Source organism: Coffea arabica, chromosome 8c (genome assembly GCF_036785885.1).
Source record: "Coffea arabica cultivar ET-39 chromosome 8c, Coffea Arabica ET-39 HiFi, whole genome shotgun sequence".
Taxonomy (NCBI): Eukaryota; Viridiplantae; Streptophyta; class Magnoliopsida; order Gentianales; family Rubiaceae; genus Coffea; species Coffea arabica.
The window spans coordinates 6,715,548-6,734,258 of NC_092325.1; the positions used below are offsets into that span (position 1 = coordinate 6,715,548).

At 34.9% G+C, this 18,711-nt stretch overlaps 1 long non-coding RNA gene and 1 pseudogene across 1 annotated transcript; one reads left to right on the forward strand and one right to left on the reverse strand.

Annotated features, from left to right (window-relative positions):
* The first annotated feature begins 489 nt into the window (after positions 1-489).
* Positions 490-3,546, forward strand: LOC113706319 (uncharacterized). Its single transcript, XR_003451991.2, has 3 exons — positions 490-923; positions 1,731-1,807; positions 3,353-3,546. It is a non-coding gene; the product is annotated as an uncharacterized lncRNA (long non-coding RNA).
* Positions 3,547-4,494: 948 nt separating this feature from the next.
* Positions 4,495-16,967, reverse strand: LOC113705488 (uncharacterized; annotated as a pseudogene).
* Between the last annotated feature and the right edge of the window lie 1,744 nt (positions 16,968-18,711).

Consider the following 18,711-nt stretch of genomic DNA (forward strand, 5'->3'; position numbering starts at 1 on the left):
TAGATTAGACACAAAATTTTATCAACATTTTATTTTATCCAAACACATATTGAAATCCTTGAGTTAGATCGTTCAAACCAATTAAGAGTCTGGCTAGTAGATCTTCATGGTACAAAATGATAGACTTTGTTACTTTTACTATAAAAAAATGTGACAAATAAATAATTTGATAATTGACACAACAAAGATACATCAAATAAGCTGATCCTCATATGACAAGATCAGCCAAAGCAAAACTTGCATTATTCCATCCGCAAAAAAAAAGAAAAAAAAAAAGGAAAAGAGCAAGTGAACTCCGTTGACCGAAAAGAGATTCCCTGCAGCTTTTTTGGGCTAATGGTGCAGGTGAACCCCAACTATGACCAGCAAAAGTTTTTAATTAAAAAAAGAAATTTAAGCTGGCTGCCGGGCTATCAGCCAACAGCCTGCAGCTTTTGTCCAAAATTTCCAGTAGCTGCCGGGCTGACTTCAGCCTTACAGCCAAACTTAAAAAAAAAAAAAAAAAAAAAAAAAATCTCTTGCCTATCGGGCTTAGTCAGCCCAGTAGGCATAGTTTTGTACCGCTGCATTGTCAGAGCAACATTGTTCTGACTTTTTTTTCAACAATAATATGAGCAATTAGCCATATAGAAAAGAGAATTTAATAAAATTTAGTCAGGTCAAATAAAATGCAACTTTAAAATTTTCTAAATTACCTAAACCTAAAAAATAATTTTCCAAAATTGCATGCTGCTCCGCCACTGCATTCTCTTTGCTGCAGTGGACCAAAGGTTACCTGAATTTCTGTCTTTTCCATTTATGCCCGTTTATTTGCAAGGTATGTAGGGAGGGGATAGATGGGCTTTCTCTGATAATCCAATCGGTGGATGATCCAGCATAAAACAAAAGGTTTTATAGAGGTTTCACTGTATACTATTGACGAGGTATTTGTGTATATCTAATCTTCATTTTGAACACTGAAATTTGATTCCTTGTTTGCTAATATCGCTTTTTGCTTTTGTTACAATTATCTTCTGCTGAATATGAATTTCACTGATGTAGTTGATTAAGAGTACTTATATTTTGTTTTTTTGTTATTCTTGTAGCTTCTTGGTTGTAAGATTGAAGATTTTTGTCTACTAATTACTGTGCATGTTAGCTGTTTGTTTTGAATATTACGCATACTTTCGCTTGATTGTTCTTAGGTTCTAGCCGGTAGGTATATTGGTGCAAGCCCCAGGAAATTTTAAGCATTTGGGCATCTTTCCCAGTAAGCGTTAGTTGATTATTTGACACTTGGCAGCCTTCGCTTGCGCATAAGCGTAGGAGGCAGCCTCTTCCTTCACAAGTGCTTGGTATACGCCCACTCCTTGCCTTCTTCCTCCTCTACCATCTCATGTTCTTGGTGGTTAAAATCTTTTGCCACTCTTCAATACTGCTCGATCCCTTTCTCTTCCTGGCTACCATCTTTTGTGAGTTTGGGGTTTGGAAAAGTACATCTTTTTCAGTATAATATCGAAGTTTGTCTACGAAGACAGTTTTGCCAGAGATATGAATTGCCTATGGAATTATGCAGCTTTAAGAAAATATGCCTAAAAATGACCATCTAAACACATGCTGAAGGTTTACCTGTGTGTGATTAAATGAATCTTTAATCCCATGTACCTGTATGTAATTGATTGAATGTTTAATCCCATGATTTGTGTTCTGACCAATTTATTTGCTAAAGTATTTTGGTATGATCTACGCAGGGTTTGAAAAATCTCCAAGTGCATGTGCTTCAGCTGCCTTTGGTGATTCAGTGATTCTTACTTGACCATCAAAATTGGTAATTAAATTTGCCAATTTGTGTAATTTAATGCGCTATGTTTCTGAAATCTGAATTTTTTTTTCATGCTAAAGCTTATTTGGTTTTCAGTTTCGAAACTGATATTATCAACCTATGGCTTCATACTTCACATGCATATAACTATCATCTGGATTTTGGATTATCTTAGACATGTCATGTAGAGTTATCTTAGGCATGAAACTTCCATCAATTGATAATTTCTTTCTTATGGTGAAAAGTTATGTTGATAGTTGTGCAGTATTTTGTGTTAAGAATTGAGATGTCGAGAGGACAATACTCTTCAAGTTGGCACCATTTTGGATGAAATATGATTTTAGCTGTATAATATATGATATCATCAGATATTTATCCCAAACACAAGTTCTAAGGATATGACGTTTTAAATGAAAAATTGAAGGATTGATTAACAGCAATGAATGCTAACATAAGATGTTGGACAAAAAACCTCATGGGAACATAGCCCCGGTTTGTTTTTGAATGTTTGTCTAACACTTTTCTAAAACTTTATTCTACCTTACTGTAGAAGTTGAAGAAAAAATTTTTGAAGTGCATAAATTTTTGAATGTTTTAAAGTATATAGCTTAAAAATTTTGAAAAGTTTTTTGAGATTACTGTAGTTCAAGTTGTTAAAAAACCTGTAGCAGACAAACTTGGTCAAAAACTTGTTTGCCAAACAAGGCCATCGTAAATCAAAAACGGTAGCTGTAAGCATTGGAATTGAATCGATGGCCCCGTTTGGCAAATGAGTTTTTTGCATGTTTGTCTAAAACTTTACTGTAACTTACTGTAGAAGTTGTAGAAAAAATTTTTGAAGTGTGTAAATTTTTAAATATTTTTAAGAATATAATTTAAAAACTTTAAAAAGTTTTTTGAAATTACTGTAGTTAAAGTTATTAAAAAACTTGTAACAGACAGACTTGGTCAAAAATTTGCTTGCCAAACAAGGCCCAGTCTTATCCACCAAGTCTTTTTCAATACTTTCTATAGCCAAGAATGAAAGTTAATGAAATTTAATTGGGGGGGGAAGGGGGCGGGGGTGGAATTTGAATCTTGGCTGTCTGGCATCATACAAAATATTGTTAGTTTTGCCACGAATTTTTGCATAATTGTTTTGCTTCAAATAGGCCAAAAAGAATGTGGATCTTTTTCAAATGGTGAGTATCTTGTGCAAATTACAACAGCAAACACGATTGTAGTATATATTACATACTTCTCAAGTGTAATTCAACAGCAAACAATAGCCCATTTGAAAAGAATGACGCAGTAAAGAGCATGCGTAGAAACATTGGAACTGCCGAACCAATGACTTGAACATTTTGTGTCTCAAGTGCCCAAGTTAGAGTTTCTTGTTTTAAAATTGTGGATTTGCATAGTTTTGGTTTGAAATACAGAAGGGCTGTCAGTTGATTGAATCACAATTAAGATGCCTTTTTTCCCCCCTTTTTTGCGAGATAGTTGAACATAAAATTTGTGCAAGTTAACGACTGTATCTTGAATAATCTAATAACCTTTTTTTTGTGACAGAGTGCAATTTGAGGCAGCAGAGAACAAGTGATACTTGTTCAGTACTAGAATTTGATTAGCACTGGAACCTTGAACTTTGAACAGCTGATTCTTGAAGTAACCGATCATGTGCTTGCTAGTTAGTGATTTCGATTTCAAATAGCTCGATGTACTATGGATAAAGAGAGTTTATAATCAATATGTTGCTAATATTACATGTTTTTCTCTTTGATTCTATTAAAAATAGAGCCTGGGCGTGCTCGTCCAAAGGGTGAGGCCCAAAAAACTAGTAAATGCGAAAAAGCAACTTGAACTTTAACAAGCAAAAACAGTTTTAATTCATTACAATCTAGGAAGACCGATTTTGCTCACCTATTCAGATTTCTAGATTTTTTTTTCCCTCCTGAGCGAACCATATTTGATTAATAGCCAAGACTTTATGTCAGATTTCCCCAAGATCTATTCCAAAAAGGTACATTAGCAAAGTTTGCATGAAATCCCTTATTCGATTTTCAAGTTCTACCTTGCCCCTTTCCCCAAAAAAAAATCCCACTTGTTGTGATGTTTGGAGTTTCCGTAGAATCCAGAAAAAAAAAAAAAAAAAACTTTCAACTTATTTCAACTTTTTTTTTTTTCTTTTTGAAGCTCAAACCCAGTTAAAATCTGAGCCTATTGCAGATCAAGTCGTTTTCATATAATATATGGATACAACTCAACATTTTTCAGTCTTATAAGGAATTTCAGTGTTATCATAAATAGGACTTTTACGCTTGAAACTGACTCGAAAACTCCTTATTTAAGATGCTGAAGCCCTTCTTGATGTTTTTGAGATTACATCATCCCCCTCTTGAGACAATATTCCTTTTTATTGCACCAATAACATGTCAAAGACAACTCTGGCTTTGTATTGAGCATATGTTTAAATTATCGTTTCCAATGAAGCTATATTTTTACCCTTAATAAGGCAAATGATTAGCATTGGCTGCTATGATTTGCTTTTGCCTTTTTTAGTAGATTGACCTCTTTGCTTGATTCAATTCAAGCCATTTGTATGCAAAAAGGCTTTGCCACATAACCTAATATTCGACATTGCCTAATGGAGTTTGTTGGATATGGTTACACTGGAAAACTGGAAAACAACCTTCATAGATGACAGCATCTGAAACTATAAATGCAGTTGCAAAATTACTCATTTAACTCACTCAATAACATAGTACTCCTCGGTACCTGACATCCTGCAGATTGGTAATAAGTGCCACTATATTCTTCATAGACGCTAACCTCAACCTGCAATGAAGTCACTGAGTTCCTGTCATGAAGCCTAAGCAAAACAAGATGGCAGACATTAACAATTCACGGATATTCTCCCTGAAGTTGAGCAATATAAAAATGCACAGCAGATCCAAGTTAGCTCCTAGGACCAAGTGTTTCAGCAATCCAAGAAGATATGGCATTCCTACTAACATGCTCCATTGAAATAATTCTACCACCAATCCAAGGAACAACTTTAAGAACCCACTCTCCACTTTTCATAACAATAGGAGTCCTTGATACCTCTACACCTTTGTGTCCGCATCTGGTATCTTTTTAGCACTCTGCAAATTTAACAACGAATTCAGAAATCACATCGCAGTAGAAGATATTCACAACTACATTTAAAAATTTATGTTTCAATACCTATCAGGCCAATCAGAATGTAGCAAACATTAATTCCGGCTTCTCATACCAAAATATGAAAAAGTGGCATTAAATATCTCATTAGATACGACAATTCCCAGACAACCTACCTCATCACAGAAAGTAATTAACATGCATAATGACTTGTAATGATTTGCACATGATATGCATAGATCTTGATTACCCATGTCATATAGACATGCAAGTGTGTTACAGCACATACATATCTACTTATTAATTCTCAAATTTGTTTGCATGCTTTTGTTTCTTTCTTTGTTTTTGGCAAAACCATGTAGAACTGCCTGACTGTTGTATTCAAAGGTTAACATGTTTCCCATGTGTATGATCTGGAAATAAGCAAAGAAACTGTTTTTATGGAGAATAACATCAGACAGAATACTATCTGATCTTAAAGGAGGTCCATACAGAATTAAAGGTTGTCATGCCTATTCATCTATGTCTGAAACTGGAAAAAAAAACCTATATCTAAAACTGACGAAAAAAATGTCAATCATTTGATTTCTCGTATTTCCTACAGACCAATTATGAACTTATAATATGGGTGGTGCAAAGCTGTCAGCTTTTGAGGAGACACTTTTTGTGTTTCTTGTACTTCCATCTGAGTTTTTTCCATGGTTGATGATGTTAATCAGGTACACAAGTCAAACTTAGTCAGAGATTCTCATTCTAAAGAAGGTGGTTTTAAAAGGGGAAGAGTTTAGAGGTAGAGGAGACCAAGAGATTGTCTTAATGGTAAAGGTGGCAATTCCGCTCATAGCAGAGGATCATAAAGTTCAAACCCTAAGCTGGACAATCATGCAAACGTCAAATGTCAAAATAGGCTAGCAATTAGTAGAATCATTCAGCAAATTGTTTGGCCATGCTAGCAGCTATCCCTTTGTCACAAGCTTGGAATGATGTATAAGCACCAGCATGTGTGTTAGTGATAAACTAATAGGAATATTATGGTACATTTGGTCATTTTAATCTCCTTTACTTCTTTTATGGAATATAAGATTAAGGTTGTCAAATAGCTCAGTGAATGCATTTATCATAGATGATAAACAAGCAGTCCAAGCCATAAAACTACTCATGACAATATATGAATGAATAAATATAAAGAAGAAAGAATTAGGATATTACCCATGCAATTTTTGTGCTGTTTTTCACTTGCTAATACCATATTTGACACTTCACTTTGTCAAGGCAACATAATTTGGATAGCTTCTCCATCGGTACCCCATACTTCAAGCTGCTTGAACACGCAAATACACAATGAATTTTCTAAAAGTATTCAAGATTGAAGAGATCCTAGCAACATGACATGGCAAATTTGAGTTCAACAGGAAGGATACGCACCAGAGCACATTTACCAAGCAATAACTTCACTTGTAAGCGGCGGTTTGGCCTTTTCCACAAGCCATCGGTTTTGGAAACACGAACTGTGACAACTGATGACCAGAGTTCAGCAACATATGTTGTCGAAAGATATCCACCTTTAGTATACTCATGGCCATCTCCAGCATCCTCAAAGAGGACACCTTCTGCTTTACCTGAAATTTTCAAAGAGTAGGTCTCAGTTCAACGTGGATGCTGCAAATTCCACTTGTCACAGCATCCAATATTACAGACAGTATTATGTTTGATTAATCTAAGAAGATTGAAATGGATGACCAGAAGAAGATATAGCTCCTGAAAGATCGCCACCACAGATAGTGCTTGAGCTATAAAACCTCATTTTTCAGATTCTTTGATTAAAACCTTCAGAAAAGCAAAAATGGGATTCCATTCCTTGTTAAGTAGTTGGCAAATCATCCTTCACCAATCCTTTATGTGCTAGGTCTAGATTGACCAGTCATTTAGTTCAACTTGTAAAGATTCTAGGGTTGTCAAGGTTTCACCACCTTCTGCTTCAATGTCAATTCTCAATTTCAATAGAGGAGCAACAGTTTACTTCCTTCATAGGAGAAATCCACATTACCATCAGATGCAATAAATTTTCATAATTTAATGCCAGTGATACATGCACAAAATACGTGTCTGCAATTTGGAGAAACAATTACAGGAAAGAAAAAGAAATTGAGAAGAAAATGAAAATGAGAGAGAAAATTGGAAGCCATGTGCAAGTTGGCATTAGGAAGTTGTGGAAGTTATACTAGCCATAATGGCATTGGCAAAAAGTATGAATAAGTGTTACACCCGGAGCGATTTTCATCCTTTATTAAGTAGTAATGATGTGCAATATCTTCACTATACATAAAGCAGGGGTAAGGGGCATTTAGTGTTAAATTGTGTGTCATTATTTAGATTTTCACTTTTGTCTCAGTCAATGTTTAGTACTACAAATCTACCAAGCATTAAACATTATCTCATAATAAGTCCCAATGACTTCCATACTTTTTGCTTTTTTTAATCAAAAGTTTCCTTTAGTTTTTGCACACAGGGTGTGCCTTTCTTACTAGTAAAACATGATATTTCTTTCTCAATCGAAAATTTTGGTGGATACAGTAAGAACCTTCAAGGAGAAAAAGAAAATCAGGTCAGAGGATAATTAGACCATAAAATGTTGCCTTATTATCATGAAGACTACAAGTGCATGAGACAATGCAAAGGAACAACCACACAACTAGAAGATGCTGCAGTGTGTCCTTAACGTATGTTCTTCACCAATAAGCTCTCCCATAAGAATAAAAATTGTCAAAAAAAAAATTTTAATGGGAGAAAGATAGAATCTTGCCTGTTTTATAGTGGACACAAATTCAATCAATTTGCACAGTGTTCAGTCCTTGTCTACAAAAATAAATGAACCCAAATATTGCCTCCTCTGCAATTGAGCTAAACTACTTTATTCTGACAAATCTAAGGGACATAGAACTACTTATCTTAACCAAATATTGTGGACTCTAAGAATCTGTAATGGAATCAATAGACAAATAATTACATCTGCCACAGGTAACAGTAAAATAAATCCATCTCCAATTTTTAACATGCAATAATCTCAAAAACCTAGGTTTTGAAGAACCAATTCTCTGCAATTAAAAAGAACTATCATATTGAAGGAATAGAAAAGAAATCTAAGCTGCTTCACAGCTCATTCTAAATAGCTGGATAGTCTGGCAGAATACCCAGGAAGGAGAACAAAATGAGAAACTGCTCTACTTTTCAAAGTTTCCAACTTTACGAAGAATGTGAAACTGAGACATGGACAGCATAAAAAGTCCATGTCAAAGCAACTCTTGTTTGAGGTGGCAAATCAAGAAATTTTGAAATTCAAGTATACCACTATCTATAAGAGCATAATAAAATAGACCAACTAAATAATTAGTTCTTAAGAATTGTATTTGGCAAAATCTTTTTCACACGTTGCAAATTACCATGTTCATCTAAGGCGACAAAAAGGCACAAGTCATCTGTAGGATTAGCTTCGCCAACATGTTGATATGGAAGACCAACAGGGATGATTGATCCACCTTTTAGATACAATGCCGGTAAGTCCTAATAATACCATGAAGGAATGAAACAAGTGTTGAGTCAAAGCATCACAGAGCAGCAAAAGGCCAAGCATGTTTCAGATGACAAGCAACAAATACCGGATGTGACTCTTCGAAGTCAAAACTCAACCAAATGCCTTTAGGTAACCTTGGTTGTGTATGATCTAATTCCTTATCATGTTGAGTGCTGCATGAAATCAACTTCAACGTTAGAAATTCGTTTACTATTGAGCTAAAGAACAGTGTAATTGACAAACATTACAAATAAAGAAAAACAATTAAAGAAGAGAAGGTAAAGGACGATGAATATAGAACAATTATTAATGCAGTCCTTCTCTTAAAGAAGTAAACTTTGAGCACTGAAAGAGAGGCAGTCCTCAGGTAGATATTATTAGAGGGATGAGCATGGTTAAATATTATTTCCAAAAAGAACCTGAAGGATCAACTTAGCCCATTTGGTTATGAATTCACTAATAGTTCAATGTAATTTGATGACCAGCCAAGTCTACCTCCAAAGTCTAGTGTTGCCAAGGCTGGTTGCAGCTCTTATCCATATTTCATTGACTACATGCTGAATCTGCAACCTCACCAAAGGCAAAACCTATTTTCCCATAATTCCCAATCCATTTCTTCTTTTTGACCGAGCAAGCTGTTATGCAGAGCATGGTTCATTAGAGGTTCTGATAGTTCTTATCTCAACACAACCAATAAGTTCCTTCAGTCACTAATTTCCAGAGTCAGATATCGGTTTACTATTATGTGCTGAGCCAAGTACGAGAAGCACAATGACTACCAGAATGTAAAGATAATTGTACAACCACATAGTACAGCAACTCGAAGTAATTAAAAGAAAACCTTGCACATATGAGAAGAGGGCCCAACATAAATGAATCTTCACAGGTTCTTAGCTTGGGGCCTTTTGGATCTGCACTTGGAATGCTAGAATTTATAACTCATAAGATTCAGGGAAAAAACATTCACTAATACAAGGAAGAAATAATTGATGATGACAATGATTTACCAGCAAAAAGGATGGGAGTTGCCACAGGTATACCCTTCGTATGAGCTATATAAAACAAGGTGTATATATGGGGCAAAAGGCGGTATCTTCTCTTTAATGCTAGATGGCAAACTTCTTCACACTACAACAGTACAAAATTCACCAAAATACATGGTAAATATTGAAGATTCCTAAAATCAAGATTAAGAAAACTAACTCAATTGAGGATTGTTGTATAGATTCAAAATCCATTCTGCACAGATACAAGTTAACTTCTCAGTGAAAGACTCGAAAAATCTGACTAGACAAAGGAACAGATTGAGTATATGCATCCTTTTTCTTTTCTAAGCAGTCTTTGCTCTCAATATATTTCACCTCCGAACACAGAAGGATACTCCTCAAAGGTATAAGAGTCCATCATGCCTTCAAAATAACTTCACATGGTCACCACCAGATCTGTCATTAATCAGCTTCTACTTTTATTATGCTGGGTATCTTCATCTATTTCTTACCAAATATATACTTAATAGATTACTGCAGCCAGGGTAGCAATTCATTCCAATTGAAAAAAGACATAATTCCTAGGGTTTTGGAACACTACCTATTCAAAGTGTCTACAAACACTATGGAAAAGATCAGTGCTTTAAGAAAAAATTGTAAGAAATTTGGCCAGGGATAATACAACAAATATTGTGAAATGCCCATGCAGAAAGATCTAAGTCTACCTGAATAAATAAATTATTGTATTGAAGTCTTAAAAGAGTTAGTGGAGCCCTTATTCACAAATAAAAATCAGAATAAAAGAATTCTTTATTTTGACAGAAATTCAGTAGTATCATTTTAAGTAGCAAGCCAGATGTCAAATGCTTCAAATGACAAAACATTAATGGTAAATGTCAACAACAAATACATTCATGGGGCACTGAAAAATGCATCAATGCCCTAAAAATTGAATGAATCTCACACATAGACCTTGCCAAAGTAAACAGAGTTCTGAAGATATTAAGCAAGGATAAACCTCTTCACCAAAAGACCAAGGTTCGTGATCATTGGTGTCGTCCTCAGAATGTCCACGGCAGAATGGAAACAAGGACCCAACACCCATCCACCTTCTGAAAAGTTTTGGTGTTGCATTACCACCAAATCCACCAATATCTGGCCCTGAAAATGGCTGACCACTGAGCCCCTGAATTTTAAGTTACCTTAGGTACAGCAGTTAAACATGATAAGACAAATAATATATATCACCACTTTTGACTGAAAAGAAATATAAAAACACAATTGGTTTAAACACATATGGAAACCATAAAATCTAACTTCAATCAACATTCAGCTAATTCAGAACAAGGAGAAAAACAGTAATACTTTTGAACTTTACCCTCTAATCACAAAGGATAAGGAGTTTGAGAACGGAACTAAGTATTACCTATACATTCATAATGCAACCTAATGAAGAATTATTCAAAACAGTATCAGTATTTCAAGCATGTTATTATTTCAAGGATGAGTATTCATACAAGGAGCAGCACTATTCAATGGAACTTACTTTTTCTATCTAGCGAACAATAGAACATTTGAAGATAGAACCACCCCATGACACAAGTAGATACAAGCTCTCATTTAGCAACACAAAATGAAGCAGTGCCATTTGAAAGAATGACAAATTTATGCTAAATCTCCAACATACAAGATTATTTGAAACCATAACTAGTAGGAATGACATCTTAGTGCAGTTCTAAGGCAGTCAAGCTCAGATGATTTATAAATTTTACAAATCAAAATCCAGCTTCCCCTAAATTGGAAACGAAATATAGGAACACATATTCTTGGAGAATGCATAAAGTTGACCACTGAGTTACAGGATTCTGCAGCTGCATGCATATGTCTATTTCTACTAAGCTAGTACAAAAATAGAATTGTAGGGCAGTCAAACAATGATTTTCCAGGTATTAACATCTATTACCTAGGTATCAAATGTACAAGTTTACCAGCTCTTTAGTTGGGTTATTGGATTCCTTTTAAGTAAATACTCAGGAACCTTTGCTCAGAAGGGAAAGCAAAATGCAATGCATTTTGCCGAAATAAAATCTCTAGGGTCTTTAAGTCTCTAGGGAGATCAGTGACAAGCCTAACCCTGCTAAGAGATAGGCTATTTAGTGGATCAAATGCATGACAAAAATTGATTCAAAGTACGTCATTTAGAATGTTTACTAAGATGAAGACAATGTTTCTCTCTAGTTTCCTTTTTGTTGATGGTAAATTTGTATCAATAGCTAACACTGCTTAATACAAAGAAATAGGCATGTGGAATAAACTAATCAGACAAAGAATCCAAAGCATGATTATTTTTCTCAGCCAATTACCAATTGAAGAACCATAGAGATGCTCAAGTGAAGGTGTTCCCATGTGGACAGATTGTCTCCTGTCCATGTAACAGCATATCTTTGACTACCTACAAATCCAGCTCTGGTAAGAACAAATGGACGTCTATCCTGCTCAGCTAATTTCATGCCTTCATATGTGGACCTTGCCATCAGCATGCCATAAACCTAAAATGCGTAAAGAGTATAACCAAACACTTCAGAATAACCAGTCACTGACAACAAAGAAAAGCAAAATAAATACAACAGATTATCCAATTTGATAAATATGTCAACTGTAGCACATTAAAAAAATTAAGACTCTGAAGCATGGTTCTCTGATGTCACATGGAGCAAGAAGAGTAGAACAAGGAATCATACATTGTGATAATGTGAGTGAATCTGGCAACCTCCGAGTTCATCATCTCCCCTGTGAATGTTGTTCTCAGGCATTGTCTTTGTTACGGACTGCAATGAGAAATTATTCGGCAAGGAAAAGAAGAGAAAGACATGCTGAGAGGTCATAAACTTCACCTGGAAAACATTTGGTTCATTCATATCATTCCATATGCCATCTACACCATTGCAAGCGAAATCTCTAACAAGATTAGCCCACCATGAGCGGGCTTTTGACTGAGTGAAATCTGGAAATACACAAGGGCCAGGCCACACTTCCCCTAAATGTAGACACAGCATGTAAAAAGATAAAATAATTGGGAAACCAAACAAAGGTAGAAAAGCTTTAAGAAGAACCAAGGTGAAATTCATATTTTTACCTACAAAAGGCTTCCCATCTGCAGTCTGAACCCAAATATCTTTTTCTGAACCACTATAATAGACAAAATAACCTTTTTCAAGTTTAATCCCTGGATCAAGCATCCAGATTGCTTTGAAACCATTTTGATGAAGATCGTCAACCAGACATTTGGGATCAGGGAATTGCTCCTGAACCAAAATCAAAATAGCCCACAGAGCTCAATCTCAGGAAGCAGTATGCGATAGACCCAACTAAAATAAAGTAACCAATAAAGAGTCTATGCATGTCAGCATGATGAAGCATAAGTACGCCTTTTTGCATTACTAATTTCTATGATTTTACTCTCTTCTGTAAGACTACAGAAGACAAAAGTCCATCTGCCCCATAACTCTGTGTTTTGACTATCTTTAGGCTGCAGAAGAGCTACAAATATTGCCGAATAGCATCCACATTATTTTCTGTGATTATTAAATTCCAAGAACAACAGAGAAATTAGCAAACTGTAAGGTGACAGAAGAAAGTCATGCAGCACAAAGGCTAAGCAGTGGCTAAATTTATCACCATTGAATATCTTATAATCCTCTGTCCAGAAAGTTATACATCCTGTAATTACAGCAGTAATAGAAAGTTATAGTTGACCATGAAAGAATGTAAATAATAAACAGTGAATTCATCCATTGTGACAAGCAAGGAAGGAGGACTTGCCCTGTCAAAAGTGAAGCAGCAAAAACCATCCATGTAGTCTATATCCATCCAAATTACATCACAAGGAATATTTTTCTCCCGGAATGTCCTTGCAATCTGCATTGTATTGTAAAGAAAAAACAAGGACCATAAAGTTTAGAAGGACAGGATCATAGAGTTCAAAAGGGACCGTCTTCAAATATTTAACTTGCCCAAGAATGATATCTTCAAATTTGATTAAAACAAAGAAATCCACAGACATAAATTTGCACCTCATTGATTATAAAGCTTGCCAAGGAAACCATAGATTAAAAAACAAATGGCAAAAAAATGTCACTACACTATTGACTTTACATCTTTCGGTTACTAAACTATTATTTTAGCCAAAAATATCACTCAACTAATAAAATTGTAGCTTTTTGGTCATCCTGTCCAAATTTTGCGTTAGAGGTAGAGGGAGGGATGGTCATGTATGTCATGTGTTAGAGAGTAAAATAAACTAAATGCACATACAGAAAAGTGCTAAATAAGAACAAACAGGTACAAAAAAGTGCTATATAAGAACAAACAGGTAAACTAGGTAGTTTAGGAAAGAGTAAAATAAACTAACCTCGCGAACTCTTGCATCTGAGGCATAGCTCCAACGGCATTGGTGATAACCCAAAGACCATTTTGGGGGCATAAATACAGTGCCTATGAGCAAAATTCATACTTGAATTACTAATGCTTCAGGAGTAAGAAGGAGAGTTTGATAAGATAAATAACGTGGAATATGCAGAAGTCTAAGCATGTTAAGTACTAAGCCAAATCCAAAGGTGGCATTTACAGAAGACTTAGAAATCACAACACATTATAAATTCAAAGAACCCTATAAATGGAAAGCATAAAAAACGATCCAGAAGATTTTAAAGCTAAAAAGAAATATTACTACAGACAGCTTTTTATGAATATATGATAATCACTCCTTGAACCACTGAACATCAATCAGGTGGGAAAACATAGTTTATTCTTACCATATGCCCTCAAATTGCACCTCACACACTATCATTATATAGCCACAGCTGCATTGTCACAGAATCACAGTGACACAGTGCAGGTTACAGATAGATTTTGCAAAACTTGAGGGAAAAAAAAAACATACAATGACACAAAAAGATTATTTAAAAAAAAAAAAAACTTATCACTTGTATCAGAAGGAAAGATTTAGATTATATTCATGGAAAATTTTCTACAAACCTAAGGGAAAAAAGCATGAGAAAGAAGATCAAGATATGTTTGAAAGCGTACTTAAAATGAGGCAATTTCTCTAAAAGATGAACATTTTTGAATTTTAGTCAACTGAGAGTCTCAAGTTCATCCCCATGTTTTAATCTTCATTTCTTTTGTAACAAGATGCATCTGTTCTACGTGATATTTATTAATGCTTAAAGGCCTCTAGTTGGCAGCAGCACATTAAAGGTATGCCATTTTAAGCATCAGATTTGTTCCTGATATGGCAACACAGTCCTAAATACTAATTTACAGGAAAAAGCTACTGCATCAGGGATGTAAGGTGGTCATAAATTGGACAAATCTGATACTTAAACATTCCAATCAAACAAAAATTTCTTAGGTACATAGATATAGGAGTGACGCCATCAAGATAATGAATAGAAAGTGGAAAAAGGGAAGTTATCTGCGAGTACTTCTTTGCTAAATTAAGAAACATTTCCCATGCATCATTCATTATATAATACAGAACTAAAAAAGGATGATGTCAGATGAGGGAACAGATACAGGGAAAACAAGACGATTTATTCAGAATTGGTTGTCACCTAAATTTTGAGTTATGCAAGAAAGACCAAGTGAGGTAAGTGAGCAAATTACCAATTGCGTGGGACAAGGAAATCAGAACATCAGTTGGTGAAGAAAATGGTCCAAATGTTATAATGGGATAAGAAGTTTGAGCGATAAACTTCATGTTCAATTCTTTGCGCAAGTCAATCTGGTGAAACAGCAAGTCTAGGTCATCACTTGAGAACCATGAATGGATATAGAAAATACATCAGAAACTGAAACTACCTCACAGCGCCTCGTGGTATCCGCAAGTACCCCAATTGCTCCTCCATTGCGAAGAACAGCAAGCACCCAAGGATGTGATTGGTACAAGGAGGTGGTTCCAGGTCCATAACCCCATGCAATAGTGTTCCACGTAAATACCTAGAAGTCATGGAATTAATTTTCTTCTATACTACATATAAAAACTTAGCCTGAAGCAAACCAAATGAATTGACATACCCGCTTTCCTGTTCATTCAAGCTGACCACTAACCTCTCCTGTTCCATAGAAAGACGTACCATGTGGAAACTAAATCACGGAAAGATTCACTGGGGTCATCCTTGATGTTTTTGGGATAATTGACATGATTATCACATGAGAGTACTGATGAAAAGGCAAACTTACAGAAGCTTTGCAATATGTAATTTACCTCAATATTAACAATCTGTTGTCCAAGAACACATTCAAAAGTAGGAATATATGATGGAACTCTATGACCATTAAATGTTGGTGTCTCTCTATCCACAGGATTGACAAAAGAAACTCTTGGAAATGCGGCATTTCTGTCATTTGTGGAGCAATCAAAACGGAAAACTCCATCCTCCAGGATCGGCTCAAAAATCATATTCCCCGATCTCATATCACCAGTTACTGCTGTCCCTTCACTTCCAGCCATCTGAGAGTAAACCAAGATTGCATCAGTAAAATCTCTAATTTTCACCCTTCTTTCTACATCCCAGGAAATCTTTGATACATGACTAAAATACTAGTAAAAATAGCAGGTTTAATCACCAGATCAAACCCTCATCATGCAAAACTGATTACGAATCACTCAAACAGACATGACTACTTGAATACCAATTGCATGAATTTCACATGACAAACAACTAAACTTAGTCAATTGCATGCAGAAGAAATTTGCAGCAGAGTCTGAGACTTCATTCAAGGGGAGTTACTTAAGCCTTAGTGCTTACTGCATGCCCATTTCTCACAATTTGTGAAATATTACAACACTTTAGTCCCTAAGTATGGGCCAAAGAATTCAAACTCAAAAAGATAGTACTTCTACCGTGTATGCAAAAAATCCCACTGCACGACCAGGATCAGTTTATTTGTACCTGATTAATCCAAAATAAATTAAACAGGTTAACAAAAGTTTCTCAATGTTGAAAAACTTACAGAAGAATAATGCCCCTACATCATCCACATATTCAAGTACTAAGAATTCAGTCCATCGACCAAATTTATCTCTGAGTCTATAGCCCTTCAAGAAATCAATAAAAACTACAAGAAACTTTAGGGAATAAAAAAGAAAATACAACCTATTTGAGAAAATGCAACAACTCCTATAACCTATTTGAGAAAATACAACAACTCATATAACTAACTTAGATGCATGTAATTAAACTAAAATAAGCTTGTACCATGTGACTAAACTGATGAAATGATATCAAATTAGGCGCATGCAACTAACCTATTTGAGAAAATGCCTAGATGGAAGCAATGCCATAATTTGGTGGGTTTCCTCAGACTTCCTCCGACTCATTTGAGATTTGAGGTTCTTGAAGGGTATTTGCTCAAGTGCTACGCTAAATTGTCCGTGAGCAGACATAAAGGTGATTCCTTGCCCCGTTTGGTATACGAGTATTTTGGATGTTTATTTAAAATTTTACTGTAACTTACCGTAAAAATTGTAAAAAATTTTTTGAAGTGTATAAATTTTTTGATATTTTGAAATATATACATAAAGTATCTTGCTTTACTATAATCCCATGAAGAAAAATTGCATAAATTTTGATTTTTCAATATCCACTAACAAATCATATTAAGTAGCGAAGTATCAACCTTTAATAATTCTAGTGACATTATTCATCCACCGTATTACAAAAATGTCAAGTGTTTTTATTGACACAAAATCAAAAAGTAAACATCTAAATAACTGCTTTCTCTCATGGAACTCGCAATGCATCCTTGTACTTGATTTGAAGTTTTAATTTAAACTCAAACTCATTACACGGATCGTAGTACACGAAGATAGGGAGAATTTGAGTGTTGATCCCATATTTTTCTCCTCTATCATACAGATCCAACTGCATGCATAACAGTAGAACTTATATTATTGAGTTGATAGTGTGGTACACTTTTCTTAAATTTCTTTTCCCCTTTCTACAAATCTGATCATTTTTGTGATATTTTGTAATACTTAGAGCTGATCTGACGTGGTTGGTGTTGGGTACACAAGCATACTAAAGTGCGGAAATTTTTACTAACTTCGTATATGAAAAGGTGCCAAACAGAAGTTTAGAAGTTTCTGAACGTTGCCAGGATCCGCGGATCCACTCTTCTCACCTGCGGATCCGTCCGCGGATCCTATACTGAGAATTCTGGACACATTCTGCAGCTTGAATCCAGCTTTGTTTAAGCCAAATCCATCCGCAGATCCATTATTACTGAGTCCATTTTGTCACTTTAATTCCATGTTTCTTTTGTACATTCTCTTGACTCATTTGTACATTTCTTGTTTTATTTGTACATTTGAGCCACAATTATACATTTACATGTTTCATTATAACCTAATCCAACAATCCCCCACATTTTTATAAATGAAATATCAAACTAACACAAGCAAATACCATGCATAAAAGAAAGTATCATTTGATTTAAACTTTCTTTTTATTGTCAATATATCATCAAATCTAACCAGATCAAGGTTATATGTAGTATTAAACCATGGATTGTAAATTAGGCTAAAAAAACCACACACATGGCGTTATAAATATTAATCAATTCACAAAGAATTTTAGCACTTTTACTGATCATGTGCTCCATCCTAGATTCATGATCATAAACAAAAGTAAATTCAAACTTTTGTTAAAAAACGGCGCCACTTCTATGGTCATATAGGTGAAGGCACTTTCAAACTTTATAGGACCAATCAAAATGAAAGCATTTATATAAGAGCCCGAAATTAATTGCGCAATTTATGTTTTATCTAGAATTGAATGTGTTGCGATTGCTTGTTATTATTTAATTTATGTGTTTACTTGTTTCTTGTGTTTAAACAAGTTGAATATATCCTAAATTAGTGTAGGATCAATCCTTATAAAAATTAACACTAGCTAGAATAAGAAATTAGTAGGGGCATAAAACAATAACAAAAAAGTATGGGATAATTGTTAGATTAGTTCTTGACTTATGCATGCTTAACAAATCGTGAAATGTTAGTGCCAACTGCCAAGTGTAGATCATTGCATGACAAAAAAAAAACAAAGAACTCTTTGGTCAAATTTTCTTGAGTCTTGCTCCAAACAAACATTGTGTCTTGCTCCATTTCCAACCGCGAGAAACAAGAGAGAAAGAGTTGAGAGAATCTC